The sequence below is a fragment of the Helianthus annuus genome, chromosome 9, assembly GCF_002127325.2.
Source record: "Helianthus annuus cultivar XRQ/B chromosome 9, HanXRQr2.0-SUNRISE, whole genome shotgun sequence".
In the NCBI taxonomy this organism is placed as follows: Eukaryota; Viridiplantae; Streptophyta; class Magnoliopsida; order Asterales; family Asteraceae; genus Helianthus; species Helianthus annuus.
The window spans coordinates 5291268-5304171 of NC_035441.2; the positions used below are offsets into that span (position 1 = coordinate 5291268).

At 36.0% G+C, this 12904-nt stretch overlaps 1 non-coding gene across 1 annotated transcript; it reads left to right on the plus strand.

Moving 5' to 3' along the window:
* The first annotated feature begins 210 nt into the window (after positions 1 to 210).
* Positions 211 to 282, plus strand: TRNAE-UUC. The gene has a single exon. It is a non-coding gene; the product is annotated as a tRNA-Glu (tRNA).
* Positions 283 to 12904: the final 12622 nt, after the last annotated feature.

Consider the following 12904-nt stretch of genomic DNA (forward strand, 5'->3'; position numbering starts at 1 on the left):
ATATTATTAACCTCTTTTTATCACATATCAAATTATATTTCCCCACTTTTATATGCAATAAACTAAAAAAAGACTAAAGCAGTATTTTTGTTACGAATCAATAGTACAAAAAAAAAAACTACACACTATTATAATTTCTATGTTTCTATATTTATAACAAGGTGTGAAGCTATAGGTTTTATAGAGTCATAACCAAGTTTTTACAACAAATCCATTGTCGTCCAGCGGTTAGGATATCTGGCTTTCACCCAGGAGACCCGGGTTCGATTCCCGGCAATGGAACCTTTTTTCATTTATTTTTGATCTTAAGTATGCTAATTGTTCGTTAAAATGCCAAAGAGAACTTGCTTTCACTTTGACTACTATTCATTCATAAACCATGCTGATGATGTTTTAGGAGATTGGATTGCTGGAACTTCTTAACAAGTTCCACTTTTATATATTTCCTGATTGGAGTGATGTTTACACTCGCAAGATCTAAAAACATCACCTGTTATCAAACTAACCTAAAAACAAAGCAATATGTGAAGAATTATAGTAACTAGCCTTAAGCCGTTGCGTTGCGGGTAGGGGTTTTCGTTGAATACTGAATTTCCGAATTATTCGAATAATTTTTAATTTTCCTTGAATTCAAATTCGATTAAAACATACCGAATTCGATTCGAATAGAAAACCCAATTTGTATTCGATTCGTATTTGATTAAAAAATCGAATTCGAATTCGAATAAATTCGATTCGATTAAGATTCTTTTAAAACATGTAAAAAACTATCAAAATGAAACATAATTTTAAGACAGCCATAAAGCACCATATCAAATTAAAAAGTTCTAAATAAAGCACCATAAGTCTAAACCTCAAAACAAGAAGTCGGAAATAACCACTACACATTACAAGTTAATATTTTTAGGGTTAGAAATCTATTGATAGATTTGTTACTTAGGTTTAGTTATGAGTCATGTAGTGGATTTGGTAGCGGGTAATTTTAATACTTGAAATAAATTTTGAAAATAATTTATAATATAGCCCAATAAAAGTTATATATGTATTATATATAAAAATAAAAAAATGTATATTTTTTATTCGAATTTCGAATCGAATCGAATTTGAAATTATAAATTCGTATTCGATTAGTATTCGATTTGCTTGACTCGAATTGAATCGAATTCGAATTCTTATAATCGAATGGAATTCTTGATAATCGAATCGAATTTCGAATTTTTCGAATTCGAAATGAATTCTGAACACCCCTAGTTGCGGGGGTGTCGCAAAACCATGCTACCAGCTTTGCGGGGCGGGATAGTAAAACCGTTCTAATCTATAGAAACTGAACGACGCCAAATAACGGAAAACGACGTAAAACAAAAGCACGGATTTTTAATACCTTGTGACTCACGTGACGTCAAACATAGACAAAGTGATGTTTATATTGACACGTATTAGAAAGTCGAGGGGAAAAAAACCTGAGCGACTAAATGTGATGAGCAACACTGCGCTAAATGACAACCAAACAACGACCAAATCTAGAAAAAAAAGTAAAGCAAAATTTAATAAAAAAAACTAAGCTCTTTTAAGTTTTTTATGATAAAAGTAAAAATAAGAAACCAAAAAAGACAAAATAAGGTACTATTCCTTGAATTGTTAAGAATTAATAATAACATAGACAATATTTCATATTCAATGGACCAAGTGTATGTATTACTTTTAACGTTTCGCATTTCTGTACTTTTCTTATTTAGAAAGTTGTATTCGTATTCCTATTTTCAGAAATTTGTGTTCGTATTTCATTTACAATCTTGTAATTCGAGACTTTGATCATAATGGGAATTCACTTTTATACTCATACGTGATACATTTCATACTTCTGTGATATACGCAATCAATCTTTAAATACGTGTTTATACGCAAAACCGAGACTTAAAAAACTTTGAATATCAATCATGCGTTCATCATACTCGTAGCATATTTAAATACGCTTGGAATACCTAAAAACATGCTTAATTATGAGTTTCTAGCATAAAATAATGAAATTATCAAACTCTGGGGCCAAACTGCAAATTCTAGAAACTTTGGTAAATTCTGCAGGTGGTGCACGACTATGCAACTGATGCGCACGACCATGCATACTACGATCCGCATGACGGCGAACCTGATGCACACCACCCTGCGTTCTGTGACCCGCACGACGATGCATTTGATCTGCACGGCCGTGCAAAAAGCACCAGGTCTGGCAGAATGCTTTCAAACTCATGAATTTTGACTCCATTTCCCTCATTTCAACCCCAACCACCCCATTTAACACCCAAACCCTAATCCCAACTATAAATACAACCCCTTACCACATCCAAAACACTTTCCACACTCCAAGCACTCTCTCAAACACTCTCAAATCTCTACATTTCTTAAGCTTGAGCAGATTTATCCAAGTTCAAAACAATGAGTCTTGAGCTCGTTTCTTCACTTTTCTTCTTCAAATCTTCTTTCAAACTACTTGGACAACCTCTAGGAAGGTGTCCACAAGTTTTCATGGCAAACTAAGGTGGAACCTCACCACATTTGAGGTCTAAAGTGGTATTAAAATTATGTTTTGAGTCATCTTTTTATTTCTTGTATATATTGCTTGAAACTTGATAGAATCTTATACCCACCTTGCTCCCAACTAAGCTAACAGTTGTAGGTTTGTGTTGTGGTTGATTTCCACAAGAAATGAGGCTCAAAAACCTCCCTAAAATTCTGCCCTAAAAGTCTCAAGTGACTTCAAAAGTGTTGGAACCATTCATGCTTTCAACCTTAATGTTTAAGGATTTGTGTTTTGATGAATGTATGAACCATGGAAGCTTTGGCTCTCCAATCTTGTTCCACTACCTCACTCGTTTAAACTTTAGTTTAGATTCATACACTAAATCTCAAAACAATTTCGAACAAAGGGACAAGGCTACATCACATCCCCAAACATTCTCCATGTTTGGGATACACACATCTAGCTTGCTCACTTGGTTGTTTTAAGATTTAGTAGTTTATGTAATTTTTTTTATTTTAGTATATATTCATGACAAACGAAACCATCAACTAAGTTGATGATTTTGTGCTTTGGTGAATCATATGATGAGGTTAAATGGATGAAATTCATCCTACCTCCTTGCCTGACCATTCTCATGGCACCTTACTTTGCATTCATATATGTTAACTCCTAAAATTCCGAGTCCAATAAACAAAAACCGCAACTCACACACCTTCGTTTCCCTCTTAGGGTAACTTCGGTGTTCCACAAACTCAAGACTCGTCAACCTCACTAAATGGAAATTACTTCGCAAACCGTGAGTATACATGACCTCTTTCCTGCAATATATATATATATATATATATATATATATTTCATATTAAAGCCACAAACACTCATATGCAAATTGTCGCAACCCCCGTCCCCTTTAACAAACATGGGAACGGGCGGCCGCGGCCAGTTTCGGTGGTATCTAGGTTTTATCCATTTTGGCAGCGGAATTTACATCAGGACCGTAGTTAGGAAATATTTTATCAGAGTAAAATACCATACTTTCATAATATTAAACACATGGGATAAAACCCAAGTTTTAAGTACACACATTTTAATATGAATAAATCCTATTTTATTTAATAAAAACATCTATTTATTTTAGGTAACTTTATTGCCACTTTTCCAAGCCTTCAGTGCTGTCCAGCTGGCTTCTATTGGGCTTTCACATTTTGTTACCTGAAACGCGTTTAAAAACATTTTGTCAGTGGGAAATACTGGTGAGTGAATCCTAGTTTAATCAAGTTTAAGTAAAAAGCATTGTACAGTATTGAGGGCGGTCTCGCGATTACATTTGTTTCCAAGTCATATCAATTACCACTCATGGTACTGTCACACCCTGACTTTTGCGGAAGCGTGATTATGGTGTGACTTTCTTAATACCATCGTATTCAACCATAACAACATCTATATGATAAAACCATAGATCGTCATCCATTAAATAGATTCGAAAACATCACAAACATCATTGTTTAAACAAGACTCCAATTTCAAGTTTTACAACCTATGCAAATTGTTTAAGAGTTCACAAGGACTCATCAAAAGACTCTAAATAAAAACCAAGATTTGGGAGTGGTGTCTTGTCCAGGATAGGACACCCAAATCAAATCTCAAGACCATGGATGACATCTTTTATTCTTAACAACACTTGAAACTTTCGAACGCTCGCCAGATCCACCTTTAATTCCCTGAAATACATGTAGTTTGAAAACCAACAAAAGTTGAGCGAGTTCATGTGTTTGTTTGTGAGTATGAATAACCTTTGAAATCATTGAAAGTATGTACGTTCGTATGTGAAAATGAACAGATCAATTAATGGTTTGCAAGGCCATCAATATGTGTGCAACGGTGTAGGAAGGCTCAATCCTTTGCGTATTTCGCACCGGGCCTCCCGGCTGGAACGACATAGTCACCACATGAGCCAACTCGCGGACTCATGGGTGGGGCTCGCAACATCCAAATAGATCTATCATTCATGCCCCTCGGTCCTTCTAAAGGATTAATGGTCTCAAGATAACGCCTACCCTTTCACATGATCTAACAGTTCATTTCATTTGTAAATCATTTGTAGTCGTAATCATTTGTAACATGTACTTCACCCCCGAAGTTATAAAACGAAAACAGTTAAAAGAAAAGGGGGACATGAACTCACTGTCTTGCGTCTTCAGCAATCGTAATTCGAGCTTCTTTGGTGAACATGACTACGTACAACGTACTAATGTCTATTAGACGAACGGGCCGTGCCTTGACTTAGTATTAATATCTTTGAGTTACGTTTCTTTTGTGTCCTCGATATTATTCCAAGTTACATAATTATTTGTTAATATAATTAATATTTTAACTTAAATTATATTTATAAATTTTGGAATAATTGTTGAACAATATTATTGTAATAATACTTCCCAAGTATTTATACATGTATTTCCTTCCCAAGGATGTGGGTATCTTATACATGTGTATTTTTGCCATGTTTTGAGGTCGTATTCCGGTGTGTATTTATATGTACGAGAATACGTATTTTTATTGTATTCATTAAGTATTCTTTATACTTAATTTCGTATTAAATTTTCCGGAATAGTATCCTTAATAAAAATCCAATATATATTTCCAAAATATATATACTTTAAGGATATTACTTAGAAAAATTATTTAAAAATATTTGTATTCTCTTATAAGTTTCAAAAATAATATATTTTCAAGTCCACTTGGAAAATCTGTATATAAACTCATTTTTCCCATTAATGACATATTTCACATTTATTTAAGAAAGTGTATATTTTTTCCCAAAAATATTGTATTTCATGTTTGTTTAAGAAAAAAATATATATTAAAAATAATATATCTTCTAAAAATTTCAAGAAAATATGTATTTCATACTTGCCAAAAATAATATCTTTTTCCTTGTCAAAAATATGATATACTCTTGTGGTAATTGTAAAAATCATATTTTGTTTTCTTGGTGTCCCAAAATATTATTTACCAAATATACTTTTGTGAATAAATTCCGGAATATTTTTGTAAGTCTCATTTCATAGTTTGGTTCTCCAATATTTTTGTGTAAGCTTGTATATTTATTCTTTAGAATTTTGGTATTATTTTGGATTGTGATTCTTGGTATTTTGATGTGTTATATTATTTCAAGTCCTAAAATAATATAACTAATACACTAAATATACAAATAATCACACACATGGTGTCATCTAAATATATATTTCCTAAATACATATTTAGTCACTTTTATTTATGAAAACCAATCTCCAATACTTATATTTTTGTAACAAAAATTATGGCAAAGTTTATGTGGAAAACTCATGGTTAAAATACACTTGTAAATATTTGTTTAAAAATATTTTTGTAAGTGTTTATATTTTTAGAAAATTTTGCCATAGTTTCCCCTAAAAATGGAGGTTTCCATGCTTTCAAGCATATCATTTTCTTTTGTAAAAATCATCACAATCAATTCACAATCAACACTAAACAACTTACACTTACCAATTTTGCCATAAACAAGTAATGATCTACTACTTCATGAACTTGCATATTTGTAAAAATTTGTAGTAACTTACTAGTGTCCTTAGTAAGTCTTGTTACCCTTTAAAATGTGATTAGTTCTTTAAAAACTTCACTTTTAAGGAAGTTGGATCTTTACAACTTCAAAACATATTTTCTAAAAATATTTCTTTATGCAATCTTCTTGTTACACAAGTGTTCTTACACTTGTTTAACCACTAAAAACAAGATTTGTTCATGTATGAACCAAGATCAAATGAAACTTTTATTTTTAACTTGGTTTCTTTGAAAAACCATTCATAAATCTTTAGATCTATATGTTTAACAACTTACTTTGATCATGGTTTTTCTAGAAAACAACTTTATTCTTTCAAGTTCATGATTTTCATAAGGATGATCCATTCACTTTCATCAAGTTCATCCTCTCATCTTGCTAGATTATGTTTTTAATCATGATCTAGCAAGATCATATGATGATCAACATCATTTCTACAAACAATCAATGATCAACAATCATAACAACTCATATTCATCAAGATTACATCATTAAACAAGCTTATGTTCATGTTTCATGCTTATGATCTTTAGTGTTCTTCAAGTTTTTGATCATGATACTTCTTTAACCACTTAAAATAGATGTGAAATAGATAGATCAAGGTTCTTACCACTAGCTCAAGGCTAGGGATGATTCAAGTGAAGAAAATGAGTGGATAAAAGCAAACAAGAGGGGTCCTTCAAGCTTCAAGGCCACCAAGCTTCCTTGTAGGATCTCTAACACCTTGGTATATGCTTGTAATAGATGTAAGATGAATGAATGATGGTGGTGTTGTTGATCTCGGCCGAGAGCACAAGAGGGAGAGAAGAGAGAGTAGTGTGTGTTTCAAGTATGTGTAAGAATGAGAGCTTGACACTTAGGTTATATTTATAATCCATTCTCTAGTTTTAACTTATGTATAATGTGTCTTATAAAGCAAACACAAGATCAAATAAATTAAACAAATGAAATCTTCATGTGGGGGCCATGTATGGCCGTGAACTAGGTGTGGGGGGGGGGGTCTAGATTAGGTTTTAACCAAATTGGTTAGTTACTAGTTTAAATCCAAGTGTTAGTTAGGATTTCTAGTTATTAGATGTTTTTAGGAGGTGTTATGATGTTCGGGGATCATAAGTAGCTTGGTAATGTTAAAACAGTGCTTCTAGTGTAAATTTGATGTTTCGGGCAGTGTCCGGTTGTTCGGTTAGATAATGGTTCGTTAAAGTGCTAAATTATACAGTTTAGTGTTCTTTATGTACCCTTTTGTGACACTTTCAATTCCCGACACTTAGGAAAGCATTCAGGACCATTTAAGCATATTTTGCATGAAATTAGATTGTTAAAATGCTGATTTATGCTGAATTCAGCACTTTGGGTGAGTTTTAGGCACTTTCCGGCACTTAAACTATCACTTAGAAAGGCAGTTTTGGGATCCTTACTTTCCTACACACTATACTAGTGTAGTACTTAGTTTCTGGCTCATACTAGGTCTCAAAACACTGTTTGTCTATGTGCTGAGTTCTGTCAGCATCTTCCTGATTTATCAGATAATTGTGCTAACTGTACTTAATGCGTCATTGGAGGCAATATAGCTTTCATGCAATATTTGTATGATATTAAACAATGTATGATGCACATGTAGGTGTATAGCAGAAATCAAAAAGCAGGTGCTTGTAATTTAGCACAGTCATTAGGCACTAATCATGATTAATTAATTGTACGGATACCTGGATTTTTGATAGTTGTCACATTCTCCCTCTGTTAAGAAAATTTCGTCCCGAAGTTTTAAGCTCTAATACTAGTTGCAGGGGTGTTAGGGAATAAATGTGGGTACTTAGCTTTCATGCGGTCTTCACGCTCCCAAGTAAACTCTGGGCCGTGACGCGCATTCCATCTAACCTTGACAAGTTTAACACTACTCCTCCGAGTTTTGTTAACCTTCTAATCAGTAACCTCAACGGGTTCTTCGGTAAAATGGAGTGTGTCGTCAATGTGAACTTCGTCAGCAGGGATAACCACCGTTTCCTGTGTTGGACTTTTCTTCAGGTTGGATACATGAAATGTATCGTGAACGCCATTAAGTTCTGCAGGTAGTTCCAACTTATATGCTACAGTGCCAATCCTTTCCAGGATTCTAAACGGTCCAATGAATCATGGGTTTAACTTTCCACGCTTCCCAAAGCGTGCTACACCTTTCCAAGGTGAGACTTTCAACAAAACCATATCTCCCACTTCAAATTCCAAAGGCTTCCTTCTTTGGTACGCATAGCTCTTTTGTCGATCACGAGCCGCCTTGATGCGCTCTCGGATCTGAATGATCTTATCTGTCGTCTCTTGAACCAATTTAGGACGAACCAGTTCTCTATCGCCTGCATCTGCCCAGCATAACGGCGATTGACACTTTCGTCCATAGAGAGCTTCAAACGGTGCAGCTTGGATGCTTGTATGGTAGCTGTTATTATCAGTGTTGTAAAAGTCGCTAGGCGGTCTCTAGTTGGCCGACTGGGAGTTGGGAGTAATCGGAGTACTCGGAGAGTACTCGGGGAGTACGCGGACATGGTAACTATAAAGAAAATTAATTATTATATATTATACATATGTTAAAATAAGCATAATTCATGTCAACTGAGTATAATTTATAATGAAACATGTTTAAAGTTCAAATATTCTGAATACAAGTCCGAGTAGTCCGAGTACAAGGCCGAGTAGTCCGAGTATAAGGCCGAGTAGGCCGATTTTGACCGATTTTGACTAATTAAAAGTCAATAAACCACATTGACCGCCTAGACCGACTAGGCCGACTCTTTCCGACTACGTCCGACTAGGCGCCGACTAGGCCGACTAGGCGCCGAGTTGACCGAGGCCGACTAATTGAGTCCTGATGCGTGTTAGTGTATATATGTTTTTAGATATATATTTAAGCCCTTTTTACACTTTTAGCCAAGTTTTAAATTTATAAAACACGATATTTACTAACACTAAGCACACATATGGGCAAGTGCACCCATCGTGGACGTAGTATAGTGTTGGTAAGATACCGAGGTCGTCCAAGGACACAAGAGCTTTTAATACCGGTTTATCCTCAACGTCTAATCAAATCAAAAAGATAGAAAAATGTTTTAAACTAAGAAAAATAAAAACTAACTAAATGCTGAAAATAAAAATAAAATAAAAACAGATAGACAAGATGAATCACTTGGTTCCGACACGTGTATTAGTATAACCTTTGATTATTTTCGCACTTTTGCACTTGTTTAAGAGATTATCTTAGTTATTGTAGTAGGCCCCTCTTTTGAAGGCGACGTTACCCTCAACCCAGTAGTTTGAGTCAGCAAGGATACAATCCTAAAGGGTCGGATTATTGAAAGATAATGAATTAAGTTATTAATGCAAATTATGGTAGGCCCCGCTTTTGGCGGCGACGTTACCCTCGGCTAAGTAGTCTGAGTCAGCAGGGATACAGTCCTAAATAGCCGGGTTATAGTATTAATAGTAGTTAACTTATGAGGGGGTCAAAGAGTTTGGATCCCCGCCATCCAATACCTATGGGCATTGAAGGAGATCCTACTAAATTTGACCCAGGTCCCAAGCAGGACCTCTAAACGCTGAACAAGGGCAAGACCCTTACCAAACCGTTCCCTTAACCCCCGACCAGGTAGCCAACATACCTCCATATAGACCGTGGAGATATGAATGGTGAAAATCTTTTATTTTATATAGACTGTAAAATAACGCCAAGACACCACGGACAAACGATAAGGAAAGATCACCTTCAACATAAGTAACTAGTTATTAAAGTCATTAATACAAAACCAAATAAAAAGTGCAAAAGATTAAAAATAAAAAGTATTATACTAAACACTTGTCTTCACCAAGTGATGTAAGAGACTTAGGCAACATGGCCTTGATTGTCAAGAACTCTTACGATCAATCTTGGATCCCGAGACGACTCACACACTCTACGATGGACAATGGATGATGGTGGTGGATGATGGTGTTATGGTGGTGGTGGGTGGTGGATGAAGTGTGAGAGAGGTGGTGTGCCAAGGGATGAGAGAGAATGAAGCCAAGCTCCTCTATTTATAGGCTGAACAGAAGGTTGGACACGGCCCCGTGTCCGCTGGACACGGCCCCGTGCCCGCCTGACACTCTCTCTCTTCATTAATTGTAATTGCGAATTACAATTAATGCGCCTGCTGTACTTTCACCACGCCCCCGTGCTCGCTGGACACGGCCCCGTGGTGGGCAATGGAAGCTTCTACTGGTTTGTCTTTTCTGCTGCTTCCTGGGCACGCCCCCGTGTTCGCTGGACACGGGGCGTGTTCAGACTCTGTTTCCTTCTTTTTGCCTTGGGAGGTGCCGTTGAGGGTCCGGGCAGTCCACTTTTGTTCCTTTTCTTGTATTTATGGTAGAATTAGTGGTCTTTTTGCTTCTTTTGTGATTTTGAGCTCATTTCATCCTGAAAATACAAAAGGAAGACAAAAACACTCTTTTTCCAACATTAGTACTTAAAAAGGGTTAGTTTTATGCCTTAATTGATGTGTTTTATATGTTGCATTTTACACACATCAAATACCCCCACACTTGAACTTTTGCTTGTCCTCAAGCAAAACTCTTTAAATGTGGCTTACACTCCCAAATGGAATAGGTAGAAGAGAAGTTTTTTAGCTTGTCCTAGAGTGTCGGGAATCCAAGGTTTTTATAGGTTTTATTTTTATTTATTTACAATCCTATTCGTTATGATTTATTTTGAACTTTTCACAAGATAAATTACTTATTTGGGCATAACATGTTTTATTAAAATTCCATTTATATACAAGTTCACATACCTCACGGGAGATCACTCAACACTCGGCCGAAGGTGTATATTTTAGTGAATCACTCGAGAGCGGCACGGAACTTACGTATTTCCATAGGCTTGCCAAGCAATCAATCCTCCTCCTTTTTAACTTTTTACCTTTGTAAATATCAAGAGGACTTTTTTTTTTTTTTTTGGGTGAATGCTTGGGTTTAAAGGTGGGTGGTTGGTTAGTGGTTAGTAAAAAGGCGAAAATCGTAGCAAGCGTCGGTTTTCGTAAAATACCTTGTTTTTAGTGACTTATTATTTTTGAAGTATTTCTCCAAACAAGCTTTTTATAGCTTTTTTTTTTTTTTTTTGTTTTTTTTTTGATGTCACATGAAAGGGTAAGTTGACGAAAAACCGAGCTTGTTACTAAAATAAAGGGTGAGAAAAAAAAATGAAAAAGGTTTTTGGTGGGTAAAAATGGTTTTTGGGGTAATGAAATGAAAGGTTTAGGCTCAAAGGGGCTATCTAGGGGGATTTTGGGTAAGTTAAAAAAAAATGGAAAATAATGGTTTTGAAAGAAAAATAGTTAGTCCTAATGCCTCCATCATTTACTTACTTGGGTTTAAGTTGGTAAGGACCGGGAATGTATCGTCGTGGCAAGTTCTAGATTTGTAAGTACCGAGCGGCTATTCACACAAGAAACGAAAAATGAGCATTTAATCTAAATATGTGTATTTTTATGCTCAATAAAGGCTCAAAACTCACTTTTGTGGGAATGGGTTTTTAATGTGACCAAGCATATATAATCGAATTTTAAACTAGACTTGTTATGCCGTTTCATAATTTTCTTATGTTGGTTCCTTTTTTATCACGACGCTATCGGTTGTAAACTTGTAAAAATATAACCTTTTTAGACTTTGTTATTCCCAACTTAAACTAAGACAAGTAAATAAAAAAATGAGAAAGTTTTTGAAAAAAATTTGGGGTGTTTAGCGGTTCCAATAGAGTTTTGTGTAAGGCTTGTGTTTTAGGATTTTGCAAAATTTCAAGGTTTTAGCATCCCCCCCACACTTAAATTACACATTGTCCTCAATGTGTCCAAAAACAATATTTTTGGTTGATTAAAATGTATAAAATTGTGTTAAAAAGCAAGGATTTGTGTTACTGGCAGTCTGGACACGGCCCCGTGTCCATTGGACACGGCCCCGTGGTGAACTGCCAGTAACGAAAAACTTACAGAAGATGAACACGGGGGCGTGTTGGGTGAACACGGCCACGTGTCGGGCAAAAAATTGCAGGTCAGTAGCCAAACAGCAGATCTGGGAGATGGACACGGGGGCGTGTCGGTTGGACACGTCCCCGTGTGGACAGTCTGTTAGCCAGAAAAAATAGGTTTTTCTCCCGGTTTCTCCATCCTAGGGCTGCAAGTGCTAATGTTTAGCACTCTAACCCTCGCATTGCACCTGTTTAATCATTCAATACCATCCAACCAAGCACAAACCATCCTAACTTATCATTCTCAAACATTATCCAAACATAAAATAAAAACAAAATAAAGATAAAAAGTAGTTAAGGAAAGTAAATTGTTCGACAACTGGCACGCAGGCCATGAATTGTTTGATGGATAAGAAGGGCAATCAAACCTGTGGGCTCATCACCAGCCAGCCCCTTGTTCCTCCCAGGCTCCTACTCCATGTCTTCATCACTACCATCACCTCCACCCCCTTGCCTCGCCATGTACTCCCGGATGCTACCGATATCATCTTGTATATCGTTGACGCTGCGCTCGATAGCTCCAACCCGGTGGTATGTGTTGTTGGCGAGGTTGTAGGTGTTCCTGGTGCACATAAGGTTTTCCTGCAAAAGATCATGTAAACTTTGAAAATTAGGAAAACCGCCTCCTTGAGAGGAGGATTGACCCGGATCGCCTTGGGGTGGGAATTGGAAATGTGGAGGTGGTGCATGAAGAACTAGAGCCTCCTGCGGGTTCCATGCGTAGCCTTGCGTCCTCTGAAAGCTCACCGTC